The sequence below is a fragment of the Mytilus galloprovincialis genome, chromosome 12, assembly GCF_965363235.1.
Source record: "Mytilus galloprovincialis chromosome 12, xbMytGall1.hap1.1, whole genome shotgun sequence".
Taxonomy (NCBI): Eukaryota; Metazoa; Mollusca; class Bivalvia; order Mytilida; family Mytilidae; genus Mytilus; species Mytilus galloprovincialis.
This window is the reverse complement of record NC_134849.1, coordinates 4,626,761-4,641,472: the sequence shown is the minus strand read 5'-3', so window position 1 is coordinate 4,641,472 and position 14,712 is coordinate 4,626,761.

Here is a 14,712-nt window from a genome sequence, read left to right as displayed (position 1 = left end):
TCTTAGTAAGTAAACTGCTGTGATTTTTTGTCCTGACATTATCTTAGTAAGATTACTGATGAGCGGATGTTTTCCTCCTAATTGAACTGCTGTGTTTTTCCTGGCATTATTCTAGTTATTAATTTGCTGTGGCTGATTGTCCTGTCATTATTCTTGTTATCCAACTACTGTGGCTGATTATCCTGACATTATCCTAGTTATCAAAGTGCCGTGGCTGATTGTCCTGTCATTGTCCGAGTTATTAAACTGCTGTGGCTGATTTTTCCTGGTAATATCATAGTTATTAAACTGCTGTGGCTGATTCTCCTGGCATTATCCTAGTAACCAAACTGCTGTGGTTGATTATTCTGGCATTATCCCAGTTACTAAATTCCTATGGCTGATTGTCCTGGCATTATCCTTGTGCCAGGAATGGAGTATTTTTTTATCAACATCATCGTTCCATATTAGTTATAACTAAAGTTGAATTCTTTGGTTCGCTGTTTTACGTCATGCCGGCTAACAAATAATGAAAACTGTACCTATACGCCTTAATTTAAGTCCAGTTTTTTAGTATTCGTATTGTCATCTTAGAAAGTCCTGCTGATTAAAATACTACAATAGGGAACAATGTGACAATGATTGAATAATGTCAACCCTGTGGTTATGACCCGTGTTTGTAGGGTATGATAGTGCGCCTGTCAGATGCCGAACGAACATATAAGGTAATAGGTAACAGGGGAATATACTATTGGTATCGGTATCGGATTCGACTCGGAACTTGTTAATTATTGGCAATATTAATTATGTGGACAACAAAAGGGTCTGGAGTGGTGTAAATTTTAATCATTACCATAGTCCTATATTAGCTATATATATACAGTTGAATTACGTTTGAATATGATTGACACATGTAGCTGAAGTAAGACTTAAAATATCTACATTTTATTATAAATGCAATGCCAATAGGCTTCGACATGATACAAAAAGTAAAAACTGTAAATGCATTTTTTTTATCTGACTTTACATATCAATCCACCATTTTCTACTTAAGAAAATGTATAAACTAATATTTAGTCACTTTAACTTGCTTTAAGATCAGATTTAATCCACCACTGTGTACCAAATCAGGAATATGACAATTTTCTGTTTTGAATAACCAGTATTTTGAAGTTTTTTTTCTGGAATGAGAGAAATCTTACCTTTGTTCAACGAAGACACATTTACAGTTGTTACTCCTGACCACCACACCACTTTTATGATATATCGCTATAGTTGTAGGAAGATGAAGTCGTAGAAGGATGAAAACGAAAGAAAATCCTGCTGGAAATTTCCAATACTTTTCATTGAAAAATTTTCATTGATTCATACTTTAACAAATACATTTAAAGGTGATTATCATACATGTCATAAACCCCAAGGGTGACTGGGGTGTAGAAATATGGTCACTTGGTCTTCTCCAGACCGGCGGCAGTAAAACGCTTGCCGAAGTGGGACGTCCGTTTGGCTGTGCGGGATGTATAAAGTTCGCAGTCACGTCCGGTCAGAAGGGGGACGTTAAATCCGATGCCTCGTGTAAAGAAAGTGCCACGCTCTTTGCACGTTAAGAACCCATGCAACAACTCTTTGAGGGGTCCGTAGGTGGCCTGTTGCAAGGCAAAATTTCTGTCCTTATCCAATATACCCTCATTTGCCAGTGGCAGTCTAGATTTCCCCGACCATCATCCCAGATGGCCTCTATTGAATCAACCTTCCTATTGTATTTATTGTGAACTTGTTCTAGTCCTGAATATGCATGAAATATTTGCCACTGGAAGTTAAGCAACCAACAATCAATCAATCATACATGTCATAAGTGTTTTATTCTAGTTAAACTTCACAGTAAGGAAATAAAATTAAGTGAAATAAGACTTACAATTATGTCTATGTTGCGAAGTTTTCGATATTATTCGTGCTCATACATAGTATGATTTTATTTCTGTTTTAGTGTCCGTTTTTGTATTGTGCTATACTTCACTTATTATATTTTTAGAGAGATGAACTTATAAACCGGTTTATTGTTAATATGTATAACAGCAAAATGTTTGTCATCAGTCAAATAAAGACACTACATAACATACAATTTACACAACAATAGGCTATCATCCAATAATGATCAAACAAATCTTTATTGTTACAGATAGGTCGTACCTTTAAGAATTCATAAATGAGTCATATCAGACAGTACTTTTTTTTCTGTTCTTAGGTATCAATTAAGTAACGGATTTTCAAATTTGGTCAGTTTTTGACCACCTTACGATTAGCTCCAGGACTTTTCCAGAAATTGTTAGGTTGGAGCCATTTATAACAGACTTAGTTTTTGAAGTAGTGATTACCCCTACCCTTAGCAAACCAAAGAAGGCAACTGAAAAAACTGCTGAAAAAAACTGCTTGATAATTATTCTTACATACTTTATCTAAACAACTTATCATATCTGATAACAATTGCTCTGTAATTAGCTCTAATATGATTTCTCCTTGAAGTATTGTTATTCCTTCTAATGCCTTGGCAATTATATAAAGAATTTTTTTTTGTAGTATCCTGTATGCCTTGTATTTCATGATGGTATGAAACTCCTCATATATAATATGATATGGTACCCCAAGAAAGAGCCAAATTGTATGATGTTTGTGTATTTGATTGGCAATATAATCCGCCACCTGACTTAAATGTTCTAGATCTTTGTTGGAATTGTGGTTGGCCACTGGTCTACTAGGCTTCTGAACTTCTCCCATTGAGAACGAGAAAGACAATCAGCAATTTTGTGTTGTTTTGAAGGGATATAAATTGCGTTAACTGACATATTGTGTTTAGGTTTATTAAAACCATTTGTCTTACTAAAGTCATAACTCTACTTGATTTCCTAGTTTTCATCTTAATGATTTGAACAATCGCCTGATTATCAATATAACTTTTTTGTTAACAAAATATGATTCCCATGACGTAAGCGCTGCTACAACTGGAAACAACTCTAGTAATGTCATATCTCTGGTGATTCCAGTTTCAACCTAATGTTTAGGCCATATGCCTTGGGCCCACTGACCTGCCAAATAAGTCCCATACCCACTTTTGGACCCGCCTGCACTATCATTGAACTACTCTAATTTTTTATTTGAAACCAATACATTGTCGGTTATGACAGTGACACCATTGTATGGTTTTAAAAAATGTTGAATTTATGAGTCTGCAACAGAAGGTGTGGCCTTGATCAACCACCTTACAAACACAATTCAGCAGACCAAGAAGATTGGCAGCTGCATAATTTAATTTTGTTTATCAAATTCTAAACCCCAAAAAATAAGTAATGTAGTAGGCAAAGTAGATTTTTCATTAGCAAGAGGAATACATATTTTGTCACATACCTCTTGGAATATCTTCAAAGTATTGCAAACTTGTAATGTTTGGTTCGACTCGACAACAAGAAAAGCATCTAAACAACGGAGAAGGTTATCATTTTCGCTTTTTTGCTGTATTATCCAATGCGAAGCTCTTGTAAATTTTATTTCCAACAAGTCAAAATCCTGCAGTGCAATTGGCAACAAGCGAACAGACGCTTTTACTCACACTGACTAAAACGGGCAAATGTTGTGTCTATTAATAAAACATGCAGCTTCGTTCACCGAAACGTACTGCACTGAACTTATCAATAAAATCATTTATTGAATTATTCTCAGGATTGGATAAATGTTGATGCGGTAAAATAAACTTTGAGTCAGCGTGAGGTATCAAAACTACTAATATTTGTTTACGATTCACTAATATTTTTTTTTTAACAAATAAATATTCTTTATTCTTGAAATTGCTTTTTACAACTTTACTTCAGTGTCAAAAAGTATCCCTGTGAAATACTTTCTGAGTATCCAGGAAAATACACATAATATAATAAAATATAAACTTTTTTTTTCAATTAATTATATCAATCTTTTTAACCTTATGAAACATACATTTGGAGATAGTGTTTTGTTCTCATTCATAAACCTTCGTAGCTTCTTTATCAACATATCATACACATCTTAATATTTCAGTTTTTGCTTGGATACATAGTACGACTTGTAAATACAAAAACCTATAGTCAAGAAATAATTAAAACCGTGTTACCCTTGATCTGATATTTTGTATACAAATACTATATGTTTTACAAATATCCTGTTTTGAAAATTCATTTTGGCTAGAAGATAATGTACTTTCTCCCAAATATCTTTAAAACAATGAACGTGTAATATTCTTCTTTTAATTTACAAAAATTGCTATATCGTTCTCAAATATTTTCCACTTTAATAGTCTGAGCTGCTTTGTAGGGATAATATGCTGAAGTAGTTTCCATCCGAACATTTTCAACTTATTTTCCATTAAAATTTTAGATATAAAATCATATACAAATGACATATGTGGTGCGTATTCTTATTTTTCATATCTTGTCCAAATGTTGATACCGATTGGTTTTGGATATTTGTTATCTACTAAATTTTCGTACCTGGCTATATCTGTAAAATAAAAAAACAGACACGATATGACATTTAGAAAATCTGGTAATTGTGTTATATGGTTTAAAATCTCACCATCATATACTAAACTTGATGCTGAAATAATCATTGGGTCTGTTTATATTCCACCGGAAAACACAAAATGAAGTTCACCCGACGCCTTTCGCGAAATCGAAACTGATATTCTAAAGTTTTCAACTAAATAAAAATACATGTGCTTAAATGGCGATTTCAACATTAGAACATCGACTGATGCTGATTTCATCCCAACTGATTGAAATGTCATTTATGAATTTACCAGAAATTACAGAAAACGACACCTATAAATTCGACATCTATAACACACAGAGAGTCAGAAAAAATAAAGATAAAACAAAAACTAATAATGGGAAACTTTTACTTGATTTATGCAAATTTACAAATATGTATATTATAAACGGTCGCATATGAGAAAATATGACGGGGAACGGACGAGCAGAAATGCTGCAGTTGTTGATTATTTCATAGGGTCGCTAGATTTTATTATGAGTGGAGAGAAAATAAAGAAATGGGTTAAGAACAAGAAAGAAGATTTTATTCTAAATTTAGACAGAGAAAAAGATCTCTGAATTAGTAAATTATCTTGAAGAAAACAAATCTTTTCCCGCTGATTCAAACATTATTAAAAAAATACGAACATATCTGTTACTTCTGCAAAGAAAACATTCAAAAACAAGTCAAAGAACGAAAATACACCTCAGAGTACAAGATCACGAGATGAAAAACAATGGTTTAACATAGATTGTAGAATTGCTAGCAAATATGCGGGAAAATACAGAAGAAAATATAAATTAAACAAATCCATTGTCAACTAGGAATATAAAAAACGCAGTGAAAGACAATACAAAAATACTATGAACAGAAATATACAAAAAATATAGAAGGAAAGTGCGAAAAGATATGAAAAATATGGAAACCACGAACTCAAAAGAGTACTGGAAAATTCTAAATGGAGGCTCTAGCAAGAAACAACCTAATATTTCACTATTGTAGTACCATTATGACACTCCTTGGTATTCATCGTTCAGAAGTATATTACTTAGAGAAAAGGAACTAAGCCGAAACAACCATCGTTTAGCTATTGTCAAATTTGCTGGAAATACCAACATTATTATACCACCTAACAGTAACGTTACTTTACCAGGCTACATAGATAAAGAACTTCCGTATTGCAATACATCAGCTATGATACATCCAACTAAGAATTCCGTTATACCGTCTGATTTAGATTTATCACCTTCACTCATTTAGTATAAATTTCATCAGAATCATGACATCTCAGTTGATATTAGCAATGTAACAACAAGAATAGTAAATATTCAACCACATGCTGTACTTTGCGAGATACAGCCTGTATCTATTCAGGACAATATTGGATCTGAAAACTTGGAATTTACTCCACCGCTTTTAGAACAAGTTAAGGTTAGTACAGATAACTTAATGACTCAGGAACTTGAAAAAGGAAAACAACTTATCCGTGATTACTCAGATATATTTTCGAAAGGCGACTCAGATATGGGACATACTACAATTGTACAGCATAGAATAGAATAAGAGGATGATAGACCGTTTAAGCAAAAATACCGCCGAATACCGCCTTCAATGTTTGAAGAAGTCCGATCCTACTTACAGCAATTAATGCAAACAGGTATTATAAGGAAATCACATAGTCCTTTCTCATCAAATAAAGTCTTAGTAAGGAAGAAAGATAAGAGTCTAAGAATGTGAGTGGATTTTAGACAACTCAACAAAAAGTCCCGTCTTGATGCATATGCGATTCCCCGTCTAGAGGAAATACTCGACTGTCTTGCAGGAAATAAGTACTTTTCTACCGTCGAAATGAAATCAGGCTATCATCAAGTAGAGATTTACGAACCGCATAAAGAGCGCACAGCTTTTACTGTAGGCCCTTTAGGATTTTTTGAATTTTGTAGGATGCCGTTCGGACTATCTAACTCACCTGCAACTTATCAGCGTCTAATGCAAGATTGTTTAGGAGATTTACACTTGAAAATATGTTGCATATTTAAAGACGACATCATTATATTTTCTAGGACATTTGAAGAACATATGGAGAGATTGAAACTTGTTTTTGACAGAATTAGAGATGCTTGTTTGAAAATTGCACCATCTAAATGTACCTTCTTTAAATTTAGTGGTTTTGCAGGATATTACCGCAGATTTATTCGAAACTTCAGTCAGATTTCTAAACCATTCACCGAATTAATGCCGACACCAGCTAAAAAGAACAAAAAGAAAACTCATACTCAAACATTTTGGACTTGGGGAGAAAAACAGGAAAATGCATTTGTAAAATTAAAGGAACTTCTTTCAACAGCACCAATTTTAGGATATGCCGATTATACGAAACCGTTTGAATTACACACCGATGCTAGTGGATCAGGATTAGGTGCTGTCTTATATCAACATCAAGAAGGACATGATAAAGTAATAGCATACGCAAGCCGTGGACTATCAAAATCTTAAAAGAATTATCCGGCACTCAAATTAATCCACTAACCTATGCTTTAACAACGGCCAACTTAGATGCCACATGACATAGGTGGTTAGCTGCTCTTTCAGATAGACTTTGATATAACATACCTTCCTGTCAAAAACTACTCTGATGCAGATGGTTTATCAAGAATACCAACCAACAAAGAGACAAACATACCAATGGAATCTATTAAAGCTATTTGTGGAATGATTTCAACACCATTAGTGGAAACTATCTCAATATCACCAGAAGTAGTTGATGAAACAACAATAGATACTGAACATCAAATTTACAACGACATAGATTGGGTAAGTATACAACATCAGGATAAGGAACTACAACCATGGATTGAATGCGTTAAGATAGGAAAGAAACCGAAGAAGAGAGAAATTATACAGAGTCCGTTACTCAGACAGTTTGAACATCTGAAACTGATAGACAACATCTTATACCAAGAAGTAACAGATATGAATGGTAAGATACTCAATCAGCTTGTACTACCATCAGATTATATCAAAACAGTGTTAGAGGCTCTACATAATGAAATGGGACACCCTGGACGTGATAGAACTACATCATTATTGCACGACAGATTTTATTGGCCAGGTATGTCAAAAGATGTTGACAATTGGATAGAGAACTCCGATCGTTTCATCAAAAGGAAGAAACAACCATCTAGAGCACCACTGGTAAGTATAACAACTTCACAACCTTTGGAATTGGTATGTATAGACTTCTTAACTTTGGAACAATCAAGAGGAGGACATCAGCATATGTTAGTAGTGACAGATCATTTCACTAGGTACGCTCAAGCCTATCCGACAAGAAATCAGACAGCTAAAACTCCAGCAGAAGTTTTATTTCATCAGTTCATTGTCCATTACGGAATACCGAAACGCATACATTCAGATCAGGGACCAAATATTGAAGGGAATTTAATACAGGAACTTTGTAAACTTTTAGGAGCTAAAAAATCTAGAACTACGCCGTATCATGCAATGGGAAATGGAATGACGGAAAGATTTAACCGTACTTTACTATCTATGTTAGGAACTTTGGAACCGAATCAAAAACTTAATTGGAAATTACATGTAGGATCACTTGTTCATGCGTATAACTGTACAAAACACGAATCAACCAATCAATCACCATACTTTTTAATGTTTGGAAGAGAACCGAAATTACCTATAGATTTAGCTTTTGGATTAGTTACTGAAAAACAACGCAAACCGCAAACAAAATATGTGCAGGAATTAAGAGAAAGATTAGTTAAGGCATATGATATAGCAGCTGCACACTCAAAGAAAGCTCAAGCGAAACAAAAGGAAGGTTATGATATCAGAGCAAGAGGTGTAGCAATTGAAAAAGCAAACAAGGTTTTAGTTAGAAAAGTTGCATTTCACGGAAAACATAAAATTGCCGATAAGTGGGAGGATGAACCGTATATTATTTTATCACAACCAAATTTAGAAAAACCTGTTTTCAATGTTAAAAAGGAAAATGGAGAAGGAAGATTAAGAACACTCCATAGAAATCTACTTCTACCTATTGGCCATATTTCAGACAAAACTGTTCAAACTCCACCAAAACCGAAACCAAGATTAAAACCGATAAAATCACCACAGAAACCTAAATCAGGTATAATTACAGACACTTCAGACTTAGCTAGTGAATCGTCATCAGAGGATGAATGTTATTTTGTACCTGACATGACAACTGACAGTGCTCTAACAAGCACTGGGGATACTGTAGCATTACAGGAACTCCCTTCATTATTTTTTTTTCAACATGTTAGGTAGCTGTAATGATTTTCTTAAATTGGAATCTCCCTTGGTTTCCTTGAGTCAAAATATTTTAATGAAAAAACATATGTGAAACTAGACATAATTTCATGTGCTACATTGTTACATGGGTAAAATTCTAAATAATTGTCCTGGACTGATAGTTTAACAGGAGTATTTCCTAATGAATAAACATTAATACTTTTTGTTACTTCTTCCTTTGGCCCGGTTATTATATCTATAACCCTGTCATAATCCATGTAAATTATGTAATAAACTTCAGAAACATTTGTACATTTATTTCATTGTATTAAAACCACTTTTACTTTGATATTGTAAGTATATGTGTCTAAAACCGAAGCAATTCAAAACTGTTTTTTTTTTATATATCAACTTTTATCGTAGCAAAAAAATAGTTACGAGAACTTCAAGTATAGAAGTTGTATATTTTCTTTTCAGAAGAACATGTACAAATATCGACTAACATAAACACTTGTTTTTTATTCATATTAAATTATGTTTACGATGCGTTTCCTATTTTAATATGTATTTAAATTAAACTTGTAAACATTTATTAAACATTTGTTTTTATTCATATTAAACTATGTTTACGATGCGTTTGCATTTTAATATGTACTTAAATTAAACTTGCTTGCCTTGGATTATCGATTCTGTATTTTCTAAATGATCAATCGAAAATTGTTCAGTGTTTGAATAAATAAGAACATGTATCATCTCATCAATTTAGATGAATGATATATTTGCCATGGCCGTAAGCCTATACACAAAATCAATCAACCGATATAATATACTAACAGTATACTATTAACAATCGAACTTGTTTTTCTTTTAATTATAAAGTAAAAATGGAATAAGACATTTTGGATAGACTGAACAACTTTCGATTAAACATTTGGCAAATACAGAATCGATAATCCAAGGCAAGCAAAAATAAGATAAATTGATGAGGACCAAATCTTGTAGTAATTTGTGTTCCAACATTGCTGTCATCTTTGTTGTAAAATCCTTAATTACATAGAAATATAACTGACTTTCTATGAAGCTATATATATTAACAAAAGGAAGTGCAAGTAAAGTCAGTTTTGGTTGATGCAGTAAAATAAACTTTGTTATACGAGTCAGCGTGAGGTATCAAAACTACTAATATTTGTTTACGATTCAATAATATTTTTTTTTTCAACAAATAAATTTTCTTTATTCTTCAAATTGCTTGTTACAACTTTACTTCAGTGTCCAAAAGTATCCCTGTGAAATACTTTCTGAGTATCCAGGAAAATACACATAATATAATAAGATATAAATTTTTTTTTCCATCAATTATATCAATCTTTTTAACCTCATGAAACATAAATTTGGAGATAATGTTTTGTTCTCATTCATAAACCTTCGTAGCTTCTTTATAAACATAGCATACACATTTAAAAATTTCAGTTTTTGCTCGGATACATATTACGACTTGTAAATACAAAAACCACTAATTGTCAAGAAATAATTAAAACCGTTGTACCCTTTATCTGATATTTTGTATACAAATGCTATATGTTTTGCTAATATCTTGTTTTGAAAAATCATTTTTGCTAGAAGATAATGTACTTTCTCCCAAATATCCCAAATGAACATGTAATAAAGAAATGCAAGTAATCTTCTTCTTTTGATTTACAAAAATTGCTATATCGTTCTCAGATATTTTCCACTTTAATAGAACTGCTTTGTAGGAATAATATGCTAAAGTAGTTTCCATCCGAAAATTTTTCAACTTATTTTCCATTAAAATTTTAAATATAAAATCATATACAAATGACATATGTGGTGCGTATTCTAATTTTTCATATTTTGTCCAAATGTTGATACCGATTAGCTTTGCATATTTGTTATCTACTAAATTTTCGTACCTGGCTATATCAGTAAAACGAAAAACAAACACGATATGACATTTAGAAAATCTGGTGGACTTATGGTTCTATATAAAGAAAAACTATGCGATCATATGAAAGTCCTATCGAATGATAGTAATTGTGTTATATGGTTTGAAATCTCACCATCATATACTAAACTAGATGCTGAAATAATCATTGGGTCTGTTTATATTCCACCGGAAAACACCAAATGAAGTTCACCCGTCGCCTTTCGCGAAATCGAAACTGATATTCTAAAGTTTTCAACTAAATGCAAATACATGTGCTTAAATGGCGATTTCAACAGCAGAACATCGACTGATGCTGATTTCATCCAAACTGATGGAAATGTCATTTCTGATATTCTGAATTTACCAGAAATTACAGAAAACGACACCTATAAATTCGAAATCTATAACATACCGAGAGCCAGCAAAAATAAAGATAAAACAAAAAATAATTATGGGAAACTTTTACTTGATTTATGCAAATTTACAAATATGTATATTATAAACGGTCGCATAGGAGAAAATATGACGGGGGAACGGACGAGCAAAAATGCTGCAGTTGTTGATTATTTCATAGGGTCGCTAGATTTTATTTGCATTATCTCAAATTCGAAAGTTTTAGATTTTAGTTGTTAATACTCCGATATTCACAGGCCTATAGATATAGATGTCGACATAGATAAATGTACATGTGAATATGGATCTGTGCCGGTTAATTCAATGAGCGGAGAGAACATAAGGAAATGGGTTATAAACAAGAAAGAAGAGTTTATTCTAAATTTAGACAGAGAAAAGATTTCTGAATTAGTAAATTGTCTTGAAGGAACCGAATCTTTTCCCGCTGATTCAAACATTATTAACAAAGCTGTAGAAAATATTACGAACATATCTGTTACTTCTTCAAAGAAAACATTCAGAACCTTAAAAAATAAGTCAAAGAACGAAAATACCCCTCAGCGTACAAGATCACAAGATGAAAAACCATGGTTTAACATAGATTGTAGAATTGCTAGGAAAAATGCGAGAAAATACAGAAGAAAATATAAATTAAACAAATCCATTGTCAACCAGGAATATAAAAAACGCAGTGAAAGACAATACAAAAATACAATGAACAAAAATATAAAAAAAATATAGGAAAAATGTGCGAAATAATATGAAAAATATGAAAACCACGAACTCAAAAGAGTACTGGAAAATTCTTAATGGAGGCTCTAGCAAGAAACAACTTAATATTTCAATTGGAAAACTTTATGATTTCTTCAAAATTTTAAATCAAGGAAATATAGAGGAAGAATAAGAGCTTAACTACGAAGAGATTGAAAGATATATCGAAAAAATGTATTAAATGAAATGATTACGCCCGTATTCAATGTTATATTTGATACAGGAATCATACCAGACAATTGGGTATTTGGAAATATACACCCTTTATTTAAAAATAAAGGAAATCAACAAGATCCGCAAAATTATAGACCTATCACTATTCTTAGCTGTTTTGGAAAACTGTTTACGTCCATCCTAAATGAACGATTAACGAAATATTTCGAAAACTTTTCAATAATACATTACAATCAAAGTGGAGTTAGGATAAAAATTCAACAACAGATAACATATTTATATTATAAAGTCTCTTCGACCTAGCTAGATCGCAAAAGAAAAAGTTATTCTGTGTTTTTATTGATTTTGCTAAGGCGTTTGACACAGTTTTGAGAAACAGCCTATGGTTTAACATGGCATTGAATCACATTGATGGAAAAATGCTTACAGTAAAACATTGTATATACAGCAATATAAAATCACGAGTGAAATACAATAATCAAAAATCTGATTTTTTTCCCATGTAACACTGGAGTTAGACAAGGGGATAATCTTTTTCCTCTATTATTCTCGTTATATATCAATGACCTCGCTGATTTTTTATCACATAATGTGAAAGGTTTGTCATCAATATCGAACTCCCTTGAAACTAACCTCAATATCTATTTAAAGCTGTTCATTTTATTTTATGCCGATGATACTGTTCTAATGTCAGAAACAAAGGAAGACCTTCAAATGCAGTTAAATTGCTTCAGTGAATATTGTGATACTTGGAAACTTAAAGTAAATACATCTAAGACTAAAGTTCGAATTTTCTTTAAAGGAAGACAGCAAAAAAAAATTAATTTCATTGATGAAGAAAATGAAATTGTAATAGTGAAAGAATTTTACTACCTTGAATTATTGTTAACCAGATCCGGATCCTTCAATAAAGCAAAAAAATACTATCAGAAAAAGCAACAAAAGCTATGTACAACGTTATTAAAAAAAGGGAGGCTGTGTAATTGATCAATTGAGTGCCAATTAGAGTTATTTGACAAACTGGTGAAACCAATTCTTTTATACGGATGTGAAGTATGGGGATTTGGGAAAAATGACATTATTGAACAAGTTCACCTCAAATTTTTAAAGCATTTACTACACCTCAAGAGATCTACCCCAATTATGATTGTGTACGGTGAAACTGGACGATACCCATTGGAAATAAGCATTAAATGTCGAATGATATCATATTGGTGCAGGCTGCTAATTGATGAAAATAAGTTATCATCAATCTTATATAAATTTGTATATTTCCGATATCACACAAACAATGATGATATTTTATGGATAAAGAACATTAAAAATATATTGGACAATGCCGGATTTTCAAACTTATTTTATGTGCAAAATACAAACCTCACGAAATTGTTACCAAAAATTATCAAACTTAGATTAATTGACCAGTTTAAACAAATTTGGAATTCAGCTATTCAGAACACATCAAAATGCATTACTTATAGGCTCTTTGAGGAAAATTTTGAATCGAGAATTATTTCAACATATAAATGACCGAGATATATATACACTTTGTAAATTCCGAACATCGAATCATTCAATGCCAATAGAAAAGGGGAGATGGTATAACATTAACAGTAAACGCATTCTATTTGAAAAAGAGAATTTCTATTTTATTCTCTTTTTTTGGTGGTTTCAAATTCGGTTGACGATGTGAATTGAAATAAACACTTTTTGTCAACAAATCTATAAGTTAATGGAAATGCGCTTACATGATTTTATCAAATTTGAGGAAATCTCCCCACTCAATGAAGAAAACTAGTATTCTTGAATTGAAAAACGTACCAGTGGGGAAAATCCCCACATACACTACACATATAAAACCAATAACATTAGAATGGGGAAATATCCCCACATTCACATCTACAACCAAAAACATCAGAATGCCGAAATTCCCACGATAAGATTATTAATTGGAAAATACAAGCTTTAATATTGCTGACCATCAAATGGGGAAATTTCCCCATAATCTCATTATGTTCAAATCATAGAAAATATTGTTGACTATCAATTGGGGAAATTTCCCCATAATCTCATCATGTTCATATTAGATATTGTTGACTACAAATTGGGGTAATTTCCCCATAATCTCATCATGTTCATATTAGATATTGTTGACTTCAAATTGGGGAAATTTCCCCATAATCTCATACGATTCAAATGTACGGCAAATCAAATAATTGTATGTACTAAAACTGTCATCCCAAGTCGTGAAATTTAGACAGTGTTTAGACAGTTGACTACTTATGAAACAAATGTGTACCAATGAGACAACTCTCCATCCAGGTCCCAATTTGTTAAAAAAAACCAACTTTATAGGTATAAAAAGGTAATCAACACGGAGCCTTGGCTCCTACCGAACAGCAAGCTATAAAAGGCCTAAAATGACTAGCGTAAAACCATTAAAACGGGAAAACATAAGGTCTAATCTATATCAAAAACGAGAAACGAGAAACACTTATGAACCACATCAACAAACGACATCTACTGAACATCAGATTCCTGACAAAATGTTTGAATATTTTGTGTGGTTATCCGTATGAAGAAGGCAGAATGTTTTGAATACAGATTGCTTTTAAACATGAGGAGCT